Source organism: Macaca thibetana, chromosome 3 (genome assembly GCF_024542745.1).
Source record: "Macaca thibetana thibetana isolate TM-01 chromosome 3, ASM2454274v1, whole genome shotgun sequence".
In the NCBI taxonomy this organism is placed as follows: Eukaryota; Metazoa; Chordata; class Mammalia; order Primates; family Cercopithecidae; genus Macaca; species Macaca thibetana.
The window spans coordinates 9,415,774-9,430,728 of record NC_065580.1 but is presented as its reverse complement, the minus strand read 5'-3'; the positions used below and the strand labels follow the sequence as shown (position 1 = coordinate 9,430,728).

The 14,955-nt window shown below is 44.8% G+C and overlaps 1 non-coding gene and 1 pseudogene across 2 annotated transcripts in view; one reads left to right on the top strand and one right to left on the bottom strand.

Moving 5' to 3' along the window:
- Positions 1–4,067: 4,067 nt before the first annotated feature.
- Positions 4,068–14,955, bottom strand: part of LOC126950782 (uncharacterized) — a 47,693-nt pseudogene continuing 36,805 nt past the window's right edge. The window contains exons 9-11 of the transcript XR_007724295.1: positions 10,335–14,594; positions 8,394–9,347; positions 4,068–6,302 (exon numbers count right to left, since the gene is read on the bottom strand). The product of XR_007724295.1 is annotated as an uncharacterized LOC126950782 (transcript). The remainder of the gene's footprint in view (positions 6,303–8,393; positions 9,348–10,334; positions 14,595–14,955) is intronic.
- Positions 11,748–11,819, top strand: TRNAC-GCA (transfer RNA cysteine (anticodon GCA)). The gene has a single exon. It is a non-coding gene; the product is annotated as a tRNA-Cys (tRNA).

Sequence of the window (14,955 nt, the reverse complement as noted above, 5' to 3'; positions counted from 1 at the left end):
CAGGAGAATCTCTTGAACCCGGGAGGTGGAGGTTGCAGTGAGCTGAGATTGCGCCACTGCACTCTAGCCTGGGTGACAGAGCAAGACTCCATCTCAAAAAAAAAAAAAAAAAAAGATACCAGGTGAAAATATGAATCTATAAAAAGAAATAAAGAGCATCAGAAATGGTAACTATGTGGGTACATCTATGTACTTTTTCTTAAACTTTAGATCTGTTGAAAGATAACCAACTGTTTAAGCAAAAATAACAACAATGTACTGTGATATTTGTAGCACATATCAAAGTATAATACACAATAACAATAGCACAAAGTTTGGGAGGGGAGAAATTGAAGTAGAACATTGTGAAGTTCCCAAACATGCAATGGTATCGTATCACTGGAAGATAGTCTGAGATAACTTAAAGGTATATAGTATAGACCATAAAACAACACTAAAATAACACAACAAAAAGTTGTAGCTAATAAGATAACAAAGGGGGTAACATGAAATCATTTAAAAATAATAAATATAAAAGAAGGTAGAAATGAGGAAAAGGGGAATTTAAAAACACATGAAACATATAGAAAGTACAAAGATAATATATTTAAATTTAACCATGTCATAAATCTCATGAAATGTAAATGGTCTAAACACTCATATAAATGACAGATTGTCAGATTTGATTTTAAAAAATGAAACATCTACATGCTGCCCCAAAGAAATACACTTTTAATATAAAAACATAAACTAAAATATATAGTGTGTTAACAGTAATCAAAAGCTGGATTATCTACGATAGCATTACAAAAATTGGTTTTTAGATGAACAAATATTACCATAGATGAAGACAGTAATTCCATATTGATAAGGGGTCAATTGATCAAGAGAACATAACAATCCTAAAAGTTGATGCCCCTTATTAACAGAGATTCTAAATACATTCAGTCAAAAAGTTTCTGTATTAATTTGATTAGGATAATGGCCTCCAGCTGCATCCATGTTGCTGCAAAGGACTAGATTTTATTCTTTTTATGGCTGTGTAGTATTTCATGTTGTGTATGTACCACATTTCCTTCATCCAATCCACCATTAATGAGAACCTATGTTGATTCCATTTCTTTGTTAAATAGGCTACTTTCAAGAAAAGCATTTTATTTATTTGAGACAAGGTCTTGCTCTGTCACTCAAGCTGGAGTGCAGTGGCATGATCATAGCTCACCACATCCTCAACCTCCCAGGCTCAAGCAATCCTCCTGCATCAGCCTCCTGAGTAGCTGGGACTACAGGGGCATGCCACCACATCTGGCTAATTTTTTATTTTTATTTTTTTGAGACAGAGTCTCGCTCTGTCGCCCAGGCTGGAGTGCAGTGGCACGATCTCAGCTCACTGCAAGCTCTGCCTCCCAGGTTCACACCATTCTCCTGCTTCAGCCTCCTGAGTAGCTGGGACTACAGGCGCCCACCACCATGTCTGGCTAATTTTTTTGTATTTTTAGTAGAGACAGGGTTTCACTGTGTTAGCCAGGATGGTCTCAATCTTCTGACCTCGTGATCCGCCTGCCTCGGCCTCCCAAAGTGCTGGGATTACAGGCTTGAGCCACCGCGCCCTGCCTTCCCACATAATTTTTAACATTAGTGTGTCAATTACTATAAAAATCACTATTAGGATTTTGATTGCAATTGCATTAAATCTATAAATTTGGAGAGCAGTATCTTTACAAAATCGTTTTGTCCTATCCAAAACCAAAGCATACTTCTCTACTTATTTAAGTGCCTTTTAAATATCTTTCAATGAAGCTTTAAAATAGTCTAAACAGAGGTCTTGTACAACTTGTATTTATTCCTCGGGATCCTGTATTTTTGTTACTCTGTCAAGAAATTTCATTTCTAACTTTGTTACTGGTGTGTGGAAATATATTTGATTTAAAATAAGTTTATTGTATAACTTATTTGAATTTATTAAAATTAATAATTCAGATAATCTGTAGATTACTTCGTGTTTTCTATATAATCACAGTGTCACTGAAATAATGTATGTTTTGTTTCTTCTATTCCACTGAAAAAACCCTACTTTTTTGGTCTTAAATGCAATACCTCTAGCTTTTGGTGGTTTTAAATAGAAACAAAGCTACCACGCATCTTTGTCGTTTCCAGTTTTTAAGAGAATGCTTCTAACGTTGCACCATTAAGTATGATGGTTGCTGGTTGTAGATTTTTGGACTTTTTAAAGAGTCTTATTGTTTAACAAGAAGAATTTTAACATGAGGATTTCTTTAATTCCTTCCTTGCCTTTTCCCTTTTCAGTAAGAGAGGACCATTGCTGGGGGAGCCAGAAGACCAGTAAGAGAGAGTAGCCAGTGACAGAGCTCCACGTGGCTGTGAATTGGCTCATCTCCTCCAGCAAGAAACATGGAATCTGAGCTCAGAAGAATATGCATGCTCAGGTTTGGAGAACTGAACACCAAAATAGCAACAGAGTTCATTTGACTGGTGCTACCTCAAGTAATTTATATTAACTCTATTCTTAGTTATCCTTGCTGGTTTTGCTGTCTTTACTTCCCTCCAATAAATACTTATTGCATCCCAACTTTTATGCTTAATGTTGTTTGGCACTGTAGAAAGACACAAAGAGACTGCATTTGCCTTTGTGAGCCTCTGTGGATTCTGAGCTTTGGTCTCCGTGACAGTTATCACAGGCACTGCCATCATCTCATCTGACCCTTTGGGTGGGTGTCCTTTCTCCACATTTTTGAGATCTGTGTGGCCTTTTAATGTCAGAAGTGGCCTTAATGTAGGATGTTGGCCAAGGGCCAGGTTCACTTTGCGGGACCTGTGGTGCTGTGCCTCCGGGCAGGGTTTTGCCCAGCAGAGGAGACATTTTGGTCCTTGCTGCTTCAGTTGTGCTTCTGGCCTGAGGCCCTTTGGGACAGCTGGGGAAGCTTCCTGAGCTCCATCATGGGATTCAAATAATTCAAATTATTGGTATGGGCTTTCCTGGGTTCAGTCAAGACCCTGCAAAAAACCAAGAACAGCTGAGATGAGAATAAAAAGAGAGGAGATGGGCAGAAGAGCCCCCAGATCCATCCACTGGGGTAGGGGTGAAATTGAAAAGAAAGGATGTGGGGACACATTCAAGTTAGTGGACTTTAAGGAGGAGATGAAGGAAGAAAGGAGTGGCCCTGCTCTTGGCAATGATTCTTCAAGCAGGTGTCTTCAAAGTGGTCCTAAGACGAGATGGAAGTGAGCCAAGGAGGCTTCTAGGGGCCCAAGTAGGGAGGGATTAATAAGAAAGAAGAAGGCCAAAAGGTTTAATTTTCTGTGAGGCAAAATGTCCATATCTCTAAAACTTTCTAAGAGTCCATGTAAATTTCAGTGCATAGATGTGTGTTGCAACACACATGAAAAGGTATTTAGTAGAGACTCCTAGAAGCTGAGGGGGTATAGCTCAGGGGTAGAGCATTTGACTGCAGATCAAGAGGTCCCTGATTCAAATCCAGGTGCCCCCTGGAAAGAGTCTCCTTTTAGTACCTGCGTTTCTTTTCAGTCTCTTTTTAGTTCCTGCGTCTCTTTTCAGTACCACATACCAATTGGTACCTTCAGGTTGCCTCAGGTCCTACGGCAGGTTGAGGGGAGGTTCCTGGGAAGGAAGTAGAGGGAAAAGAGATGGAAAGGAATCTAGTCATCTTTTGGGCTGGGGCAATGGAAAGTCCCAAAACCAGGAATGTGGTTCTAGCTATGATCCTGTTATTAAGGGATGTGTGAACTCAGGCAGGCCTTTAATTAGTCTTTGTTTTTTCTTTCAGGCATGTAACATGCAAGTATAGACTAAATTCAAAGTTGCCAAACATGTCTGAGCACCAGAATGACCTGGGCGTGTGGTCAAGTATACAGATTCTGATTTGTTAGGTGTGAGAAGTTTCATTTTTCTTTCATTTCATCCTCCCACATCACAGAAACACCAGATGATCTCCTGGGCCGCAAAATTCAGCAACCACTTATGAAGCAGATTCGCCACATACCAGTTATTAATCTGCAGTTTGTACCACTTGCTCGAGTCCAGTGACACAGAACACTTATATAGCAAGTTAAGCAAAGCAACTTTATTCCTTACAGGCAGGCAAGGGACAACAGAAGCCTGGGATTTAGGGTGAGCTGGTTCCCCAAGGCTCAGGAAGCTGCCCAGGGCAGATGGAGTCCACTTGTGTGTCCCACTTCACACTGCAGCTGAGGGACCCTGAACACCCTCTGCTCTCAGTTTTATACCCCAAGGGCAATTTGGATCATTGGGCTAAAGCATAGCAGGACATCCTGTCCTAGGTGTGATGGGAACAGAGTCCAGGTTTAGGACAGTCCCTCCTCATCTCAGGACAACACACCCAGCACATTCCCTAGTTATTCTGAGAACTACAACCAAGAAAAGAGGGAAGCACTGGGTTGGTCAAGGCCATCCGGGGACTTGTCCTGCTGGGTCATTTAAAAAGCTTTTCTAGGATAATGTTGGCTTTCCAAGTGGTTTTCCAAGCTGATGTCTTTCCCATTGAGAGAAGAAGCTGTAGGCCTGTGGACCGCCAGGTGGGAGGAGGTTGGGGTTTAGAGGAAAGAGGAGAGCAGGAATGGGTTGTTTGCAGTGGGGCTGTTCCCATGGACTAACCAAGAAGAAATCGGGGTGCTGATGGGGCCACACAGGTGCTTATCAGAAACAGTTACAACAAGTGAGGGGTGTAACTGAAGGTAGTGCCTTGCACTGCAGGCCAAGCGGTCTCTGGTTCAAATCCATGTGGCTCCCACCCCCCTTCAGTTTTCTACTTACTGAACAAAAGCCTTTTCACCTCTGGGGTCTATTACACTGGAATCTTCCTGCAAGGAGAGAAGAGAATAGACGGCATAGAGCTTTGCCAGGACGCCTCTCCAGTTTCTTGTAGGTCCCAGTGAACTTCTCCAGGTGACTCTGTCCCCTCATTAACCCTTATCCTCAGAGCCTTGAAATGGGCCCAATTGTCCCACAGAACTGATGTTTATGGTTTCTCTTGAATAAACCTAGAAATTGACCCTCTCAGTCTTGAAACCCAAGGAGAAATTTACATTTGTGTCATCTGAATTCCTTTCTGAGGAAACCAACCAGCAATCCTCCCAGAGAGTATCAAGAAACTGAAATTTACCAGATCCCCACATGTGGAAAGTGAGAGGCCAGACCCCTCACCCATCATGATTGCCTAGGTGACCACCTACTGCCTGTTGGCCAACTCCTCTTCCTTGCCCCTCCCTAATCCGTTTTCCCACATGTAGTTACATTTCTTCCCTGCTATGTAAACCCCTAATTTTAGTCAGTCAATGACGATGGATTTGAGACTGATCTCCTGTTCACCCTGTCTGTAGCACCTGGATAAAGCCTTATTCCCTGGCAATACTCATCTCAGTGACTGGCTTTTTGTGAGATGAGCAGCAAGACCTAGATGGAACCCCTGGTGTTTCCGTAACAGCCTTGCAACTTGCACTTTCCCTGTGGGAATGCTCATCTCCACCACACAGGGCCATCCCCTGGAGGCGCAGGTAGTGATTTGACTCCTCTGGAATCCTCACCCCCAGGGACTGCATAGCATAGGGCCTTGCCTGGAGCAGATCCCATGGTTGCAGCTGCTCCCCGCTGAGCTGCTCTGGTAGGGTCTGTACAGACTGAAGGAACTAAAGGAAGAGTGGTGAGGAGGGCTCCTAAGTGGCAAAATGACTGCCAGGGAAGTGGCTGTTACAGGCAGGGGTTTGTAAGCTACTTTCAGTCAGGAGGCCCCACATTATGCCCTGGGGCTACTTCCCTGCCCCTTGTGTTTATGAAGCCCCAGTATCTGCTTCATAAACACCAGATGTGCATGTAGGGGGCATCTGTTTCCCACCTGAGCAGAGGCTCCCAGTGCCCACTGGGGTGAGTGAGCTGCAGCGTCTTCTCAGGGAGGTGAACAAGGTGAACCGCTTTAACACTGACCGTTGGAATCTGGGAGAAACACTGAAAGAAGCAGTGGTTTCCCGTGTCTGAGTGAGTGCTCAATTATTCCTTGTGGCAGTATCCTGCGGATGACTGGTTGTTGCTTGCGGGCTTTCTTATTTCAAGTCAATAAAACCACATCCTTACCAACAGGGAGACATCTATTCAATTCGCTTCTGCCAGCGGTATCAGACTTCCACATGTGGGTTCGCTGCCTCGTTTTGTATTACTTGAAATTCTTATTTGGGACTCGGGAGACCTCTCTTGCCCAGCATGCCCTGCTGGGCTGACTCCATTCGGTCTCTCCATAGAGTTAAAAGCAACAACAGCTAAAAGCAAAGATCTGAAACAAACAAAAAATAACTAATTTTTAAACAAAGAAAAAAAAGCAAAGATCTGAACCCAATTCTGCTTAATCCCTAGCAGATTTTTTCTCCCTAAACAAGAGTATAATAGTCCATAATAATTGTAGCTGCAATCTGCTTACTCCCATAAAACATTAGCCTAAGAGACAAACACTGCCGCTTTCTAAGGTGCACGTCAATTTCTTTTCAAGTTTTGAAGAGTGCGGAAGTTGGAGCCTCATGTAGGAAGCCTGACCTTGCTCTTGCAGAGCTACAGGCAGGAGCCGTGCAGGCAGAAGGAGCCTCAGCAGAGGCCAGCATCAAGTGCGTGCCCTGGAGTGCCTGGGGACGGGGAGCCTGGGGCGTGGAGCAGGGAAGGTGGGGCAGAGTAGCAGGGGAACAGGATGCTAAAGATGGAAGGGCTTTATAGTCACCACACAGAATTTGGTTCCATGCAATGCAGCTCAGAGCTACCCTCCGTCCTTTTTCAGCTCTCCAGACTTCTTTTTCCCCTATGCCCTCTGCATCCACGTCTCTCATTGGGCTCCACAACAGCACTCTGGCTGTGTACCCTTCCCTCCTCCCCACTTCACCTCCAGGCCACCTACCCTCTAGGTCCCCTCCAGGAATGGGAGCCCCATTAGACTAACACCTCCAGCCCCCATAAGCAGCTCAGGAGAGGGATGGGCCTGCGGGGCTGGACAGCCCTGAGTGTACCTGACTCTCCAGAGACCACGGGCCAGGCAGAGGCCATGTCTGCTCTATGCCAGGATCTCTGATTTGGGCTGGCGGGAAAACAGTGCATAGCCCCCAGGATGACTGCCCTTCTCCTTTGGAGGAGCACTGGGCAATTTAATTAACTCTTATTTTTTTGAGGGCCCAAGACATAAAAGCTTCTTTTTGGGGTAACCCATGAATCTCTGGGAAGCTGCATTCATCTGGACTTTCCATTGAGACATGAGATTTGAACGATGGTGTGGGACGAGGGCCCATGTGGGAAGGAGGAAGAAGTAGGAGCTTGGGATGAGGCACGCATCCAGGCTGAAGTAGGCTTCATTAAGGTTCCACACTGCACACAGGTGACCCTTGAGCAATGAGGGAGTTAGGGGTGTTGACACCACACCCCGCGCCCCACCAACTTGCAGTCAGAAATGCGGATATAACTTTTGACTCCCCTGAAACGTAACTACTAATAGGCTACTGTTGACTGGAAGCCTTTCTGATAACAAACAGTCAATGAACACATTTTGTATGTTCGATGTGTTGTATACTGTATTCTTACAATAAAGAAAGCTAGAGAAAAGAAAATATTAAGAAAATCATAAGGAAGGGAAAATTTATTTCCTATAGAACAAGTGGAAGTGAAGTGGATCATCATAGAGGTCCTAATCTTTGTCATCTTCACAGAGCAGGCTGAAGAGGAGGAGGAAGAGGAGGGGTTGGACTTGCTGTCTCGGGGGCAGCAAAGACAGAAGACAATCTGTCTGTTAAGTGGACCCACAGTTCAAGCCTGTGTTGTTCAAAGTCAACTGTAGTTTTACTTACAGACTTTACAGATTCAGGACCAGGCTTCCTGGGTCAAAGTAATGAGAAGTGCAGAACCATCTTTGCTGACTAAACCCAAGCCCAGCTGAGGGGCGCTTGGACTGGAAGCAAGGCCTCTTGGTCTGCACTCAGCTACTGCGCTCTGGCACTGGCACCTGGGCTGGCTGAACAGTATCTCTGACTCTGGGAGCTGAGTCCCATCCTCTTGTTGCCTGCAGCCCTTTCTTCACACCCAGAGTGTGAAGGCTTTGGTTTACTAACGGGTCTGCTTCCCTGCTAAGAGGACACCTTGCTTCCCTTTCAGTCACCTCTTCCGGCTGTTTCGGCCAGCCCTCCTCAGCCTGAAGTCTTCAGCTCCTTGGAGGGCAGGTGGATAGAGAAGCTAGAACCACTTTCTCAGATCTCACTTGGGCTCTTCTGGTACCTGGGGAGCTACTGTAATTTGAAAATCAGCTCACCCTCTGGGCGTGTCTCTCTGCAGAAGGTGCGTGCTCTAAGAGGCGGTTTGTGCATGTGTTGCTGAAGGGGACTTAGGAAGTGCTTACCTTTATTCGAGATGATGGGGAATCTTTCAGAACAGATATGACCACTGGGAACAGTGACCTACTAAGCTGATGGTTATGGAAAGCTGGGGTTGCCTAGAAACATATATAAAAGGGAAAGGTACTGTGACTTGGTGTTTGTTCCTCCCAGCAGGACCTGAATAATCCCTGGAGAGGGGTCTCTGCTGTTGGGCAGGCAGAGGCCAGGACGCTCTGGCCCAGTGCAGCAAACTCTCCACCCTATCATTAGCCTTGCTGCAGACCCCCCTGCCTGTTCTGATGTGGGAAGGGGTCCTGATTACTGAGTGTGAATAGTCCTCTAACTGGGAAGATCTAGAGTTGTGAAATAATGTTCATTTTTTGAAACTGTGGCTTTGGGTGAAATTCAAACATTGCAGAAAGGTGAGACCTAAACATGGTGCTTATGCTGAGACTCTGCTTGGGGGGCCCACCTGAGCAGCCAGCCAGCCCCCACCCTGATGATATTGCCACTGGGTTACAAGGCATGGAGTGTCTCAGGCTCATCACAGGTAGGGGTGTGCAGTGAGAATAAAACAGGAGTCATGGGCTTTTCATGGAGATCCAGAAATAATCAGACAGCTGAGGCCTTTGAAGCCTCAAAAGGACTGTGACTTTTGACATCATCAACAAAGCTTTAGGACTCAGGCCTAGGTCACCCCTTCTTTACCAGAGTTCATTGATAGCCAACCTGATCAATGGCTGTTCTTCTATAAACACCTGTACCATATTACTCGTAGTTTCCGATCACTAATCACTCAACATACTCATATCTTTTATGGCCATTCTTTGCGGGTCTTTTCATCTTCCCCCTCTGCTGTCAGCTCCTCTTCTCTTTCTTGGCATCTGTTATGTTAACCATCTTGAAAAGAGAGAATCTGATTGGTCATTATCCCTGTGTGGGCAGAACTGCAGGTCACTGGTTCACTTGTATATTAGCTGGGAAGAGAGGAAAACATCAAAGAAACTAATTAATACTCTGAGAAAAATATGAAAAAATATTTCATCTGTTAAACAAGGCACATAAAAGGGTCAATTATAGAACAGATAACTTAGAAATTAAGAAAAAAGGATAGAAGATATAAAAATTAAATAGAATATTTGAAAAATAAAGCTGAGGCAGTTTCCCAGAAAGTAAAATAAAACAAAAAGACAAAGGAAAAGATAGTAAGAGAGATAAAAATAAGAAAGTTAGAGGTTAAAACCAAGATGTATAAAAACCAACTAAATAGGCTTGGCGTAGTGGCTCACACCTATAATCCCAGCACTTTGGGAGACCCAGGTAGGAGGATCACTTGAGGCCAAGAGTTGAAGACCAGCCTGGACAACATGGTGAGATCCCTGTTTCTACCAAAAAAAAAAAAAAAAAAAAAAAAAAAATCAGCTGGTCACCATGGGGTGTGTCAGTAAGCCTAGCCATTCAGGAGGCTAAGGTGGGAGGATCACTTGAGGTCAGGGGTTTAAGGTTATGGTGAGCAAGACACTGTCTCAAAACAAAAAAAACTAATAAAAGTCCCAGAAAGAGAACATGATGGAAAGGACATTATACAAGAACATTACTCATAATGAAACGACTTGGCTATGCATTAGAAAAGATTCTCCAAATGCCCAACAAAATGAATAAAAAAAATCTTCATCAAGTATATCATAGTGTGATTACAGAATACCAGGACAAAAGGGAAGATCTTCAAAACTTAAAGAGTAAAAGAAACAGGTGATACACAAAAGATAGAGGATCACAATGGCACTTGACTTTTCTATAGCAATACTAGACACTAGAAGACAACAGAAACAATCCTTCACAATATGCAGGATTATAAGTTGAACCTAGAAATCTGTGTCTGTCCAGACTGCTAATTAAGTGTGTAGGTGGAATTATGGACATTTTGAGGCATGCAAGGTCTTAAAAAATTCACCTCTACTCACCATTCCCAGAAAACAACTGCAGGACATCCTCTGCCAAAATGAGGAAGTAAATTAAGAAACATTCAAGACGTGGCAATCCAGGAAAAAGGGACTTGCACACAGGAGACAGAGATGGAAAGAATGTCCTGGTAAGGGTGGAGGAAGTCCCAGGGCATGGGCTGAGCAGCAGACTTTCCAGGGCAACCAGCACAAACAGAGCAGGAAGCCGGAGAGCTACTGGAAAACAAGAAGTGAAAATGTTAATTATCTAACAGCTTTTACAATGTGGTAAATTGATTTGACAGGCATTTCATGGAGCAATGAAAGGCTGTGGAAAATCGTAGATATTCCAAGAAAACCAAGCGGTTGAAAATGTGAGACTATCAGTAACTTGAGGGAAAAAAAAGTTCCATCAGAACTCTTAGTTCAGCTTAGGATTATGTACATTGGCCATAAACACTATTAACTAATCATAATAATTAAAACATGGAAGATAAAATTGAATAGAAAGTAAATATACAGCATTTTATCTAAGAAGTTGACATATGGTAGGTATACTGGAAAACAGAAAAGAAGGGACATGAGTGATAATCCTCACCTACAAAAATAAGTCAGCTAATGATGTCTAAATTTGATTAGACACACCATGCTATGACATACTTATATTACTTAAAATTATAGAGGCAAATAGACTAGAAGAAACAGTCAGAAGGGTGGAGAGTGGCTGCCTCTGGGTGGCAAGAGGAAAATAAAAAGGACTGAGGTTTCTTTTACTATAAGCTTTAAAAGCAATATTTGACTCTCAAAAATAGTTGCACAAGATACTTAGATAAAAACAAAAGTATATGTAAGGTTTAAAATAGCCTTGCACTGCGAATGGGGGTGTAGTTCAGTGTAGAGTTTTCCACACTAGCAGCGGAGATTTCTGGCCAAAACCTGGAGGAGCTGTGTGGTCCTCATGCTATGTTGTCTCCATGATGCTTCCCAGGACTGCTCTCTGATCCATGTCAGGGCCTGGGAACTTCCCCAACTTCGCCAACTGTTTCATGAACTGGATTTAATGCAAAGATCCCAGACTGAGAGATATCTTTATATGTCAGTATTGCATGTGTCTCAATTTGTGTCTCCAAACTGCTATTTTGTAAACAAGAAGAAATCAGACATGTAGACCTAAAGGCTGTTCCAGCAGTAAACGGGAACACTCCTCCCAGCTGCTCCCGTCACCACAGACTGAGGGAAAGCAGGGAGATGTGCAGGTATGTGAGCAGGGGCTAGGGTTTGGGAATTGGGGATGGACTTTTCTGGGGTGAGTTTGTGGTAAAATCCGTTGCTGATCTTACTCTCTAAGAGCAAGCGGGAACTTTCAATGTGCTGTAGGACTGCTGGGTGTGATTACCAACATGAAAGGTGCTTATTAGACACTCATGACAAGTAGGGGGTATAGCTCAGGGGTAGAGCATTTGACTGCAGATCAAGAGGTCCCCAGTTCAAATCTGGGTGCCCCCTACTGCACTTTTTCTATTCATACAAGCTGTTATGTTCTTCACAGAAGCTGTTGGTCATATTCCAGTTTCTTTTCATCCATTCCACCTATGATTTTCCCTGGAACTGGAAGCTACACCTCAGGCCTACCCAACTGCACCCCGGCTGGATAACTTCTCATCTCTTCCAGCACCAGTTCCATGGGTATCCCTCATATTCTTGGTATCCAGCTCCCTGCTCCCCCTATACATGTAATTTCTCCAGCTGTCATGCAGAATGCTTCTGGGTTTTTCCAGGGCAGACCAGAGAGTAGCACTACAGCAGGTTTCCCAGAAACAGACAGGGCATGGTATCCCAAGTTATCACCCTCCTGGCTCCTTCCCACAGCAGCAGTTTGTGCAATGGAGTGGTGGCCAGACCTGGGGAGACACATCACAGCACGCAGCATTCCCATGTAGGGCAGATATTTCCCCCTGGAGAATTGGTTTCTCCCACGCCAGAGCTCACTCACACCCTTGCTTCAACCTTGTAGGCCAAAAGCCTGGCTCAGCTACTCTAACAAGGGAGATAGAGGTTCTGCAGTGCTGCCCCTGCAGACCCAACTCCTGTAGCTCTGCGGCTGCAGTTGAATTTCAGCCCACTCTGTGACTGTGGCCCAAGGCTTGGAGGTAGGGGATTAGACTCAAGAGTCTGTTCGTATGAGATGATTTGGAATTCCAACTTTGTTCTGTGGGCCACAGGGAGTCCTGTGTGCTGCAATGAAGAACCAGGTCAAGTCCTTTGTCTAAGAAGGTCATTTAGGAGACATTATAGATACTGGTTTGGAGTTTGCCGAAAGACAAGGACAGGAACTGGTGTTATTTTTTGAACACCTACTATGCCCTACTATGTGCTAATATCATGCTAGGCAGTTTATCATCAGTTACCATATTTGTCCACTCTGTCTTCACTGCAGGAAAAAGGAATTCAGGCTGGGAGGTCAGATCAGAATCTGTGGACTGTTTTGGAGACCAGTGGCCAGCTCTTGGGTTAACTCCAAAAAACAATGGGAAATGACTGGGGGTTCTGCAGGCAGCTTCCATCCTTTTCTCCTGTTCATGGCTCCACCCAGGGACAGGCCTGGTGAGCTGCAGAGCTGAGGGAAGGTGTCTAGCTGTGAATCACATCTGGCAGCTTCTAGAAAGTCCTGGAGGGAAGCCATGATTTAATTTTACAAAGCTGAGTGCTCCCACACTGATGAAAGGTATGAACTAGGTAACCTCAGTGTGCCATGGGGGTATAGCTCAGGGCTAGAGCTTTTTGACTGTAGAGCAAGAGGTCCCTGGTTCAAATCCAGGTTCTCACTTCTGTTAAGTTTAATTTTGGTAGAGAACTTTATCCACATACATCTTAGATTGGCATGAGCCACACTGATGTTCCTTCTATCTGTATGGGGTTTGCCTCCTTAATCCATTATAATCATCCAGATCCCCTGAAGGCTGCCTCATCTTGCAATCCCCACCTCATTAGTATAGTGCACTCAAAGCAGGTCTCAGGAATTGCTCAGTAGATAGCCCTTCCGACCTCCCTAGCCACTCCCTCCATGCTCCTCCCCTCCAGCCTCTCTCTCCATCTTCCATCCCATACTCCCGGTCAAGGAGAAATGGTGCTTGTTTTGGTCCAGAGCCAGCCACAGAGTGCAGAGCTGCATTTCTGAATTCTTAGAATTGGCAGGCTAAGGTTTGAGGGGTAGGGACTTCAGTCTCATGAGGCTGTGCTAACAAGGACAAGTACAACTTGGAGGGGAATGCTAGAGGAGGCTGAGGCTGTCAGGAGAGTCACAGTTGAGTCACAGTCATTTACTCACTAAATGTCACCTATTGAAGAGGTGCCAAGCAGTTTGCCCCGCTCTGGAATTACGAAGATCACATGTTCCTTGCATACATCTGGCAGCAGTGGGAAAACCTCAGAAGTTCCTGTGGGATGTCTGATTTCTATTGCAAGAGGCAGGCCCTCCTGGACACTCGCTGGGGCGTGTGAGTTGAGTGACACTTCGCATAAGTTACTCAACCTCTGCTGGGCCTCAGTTTCTGCATCTGTCAAATGGAAGATAATAATCCTACCACCTCATAGGTTTCCTTGGTGAGGGTTTAAAGCACATAGAACAATGCCTGGCTGTGTCTCGTGGCTCATGCCTGTAATCCCAGCACTTTGGGAGGCCGAGGCAGGCGGATCACCTGAGGCCAGGAGTTTGAGACCAGCCTGGCCAACATGGCGTAACCCCGTCTCTAATAAAAATACAAAAATTAGCCAGGCATGGAGGCAGGTGCCTGTAATAACAGCTACTCAGGAGGCTGAGGCACGAGAATCACTCAAACCCAGGAGGTGGAGGTTGCAGTGAGCCAAGACTGTGCCACAGACTTCCAGTCTGGGTGACAGAGGGAGACTCTGTCTCAAAAACAAAACAAACAAACAAACAAACAACAACACCAAAGAAACAGTCAGGAGTCGGCATGGAGATCTGAAACAGACAGAGATTTTTTAGTCTGCAGTCTAATGCACTAGATCCAAGCCGTTATTTGACATGTCACCCAACAGGTGAATGACCGTATTTTTCTGACTAGTCCCCTCCCTCCCTTCTCCTCCTCTCCATTTTCTTCCCTTTCCCTTTTCCTTACCTCTCCTTTTCTTCTTTCAAGCTGTCTCACTCAGCTCAGGTCCAGCTCAGACTGAAGTACAGTGCCATGATCATAGCTCACTGCAGCCTCCAACTCCTGGGCTCCAGCAATCCTCCCATGTCAGCCTCCTGAATAGCTAGGACTACAGGCATGAGCAACCATGCCCGGCAAATTGTTTTTAATTTTTAATTTTTTATAGAGAAAGAGGTCTCGCTCTGTCACCCATACTAGAGTGCAGTGGTACAGGTCATGGCTTACTGTACCCTCAAACTTTTGGGCTCAAGCAATCCGCCTGCCTCAATCTCCCCAGTAGGTAGGACTACAAGCCAGTGCCACATGTCCAGCTCATTTTTTAATTTTTTAATTCATAGAGGTGGGGTCCTGCTATGTTTCCCAGGCTAATCTAGACCTAGGAAACTCAAGCAATCCTCCATGTCTCAGCTTCCCAAGAGCTGGGATTACAGGCATGAGAAACCATGTCCAGCCATAACTAGTATTTCTTC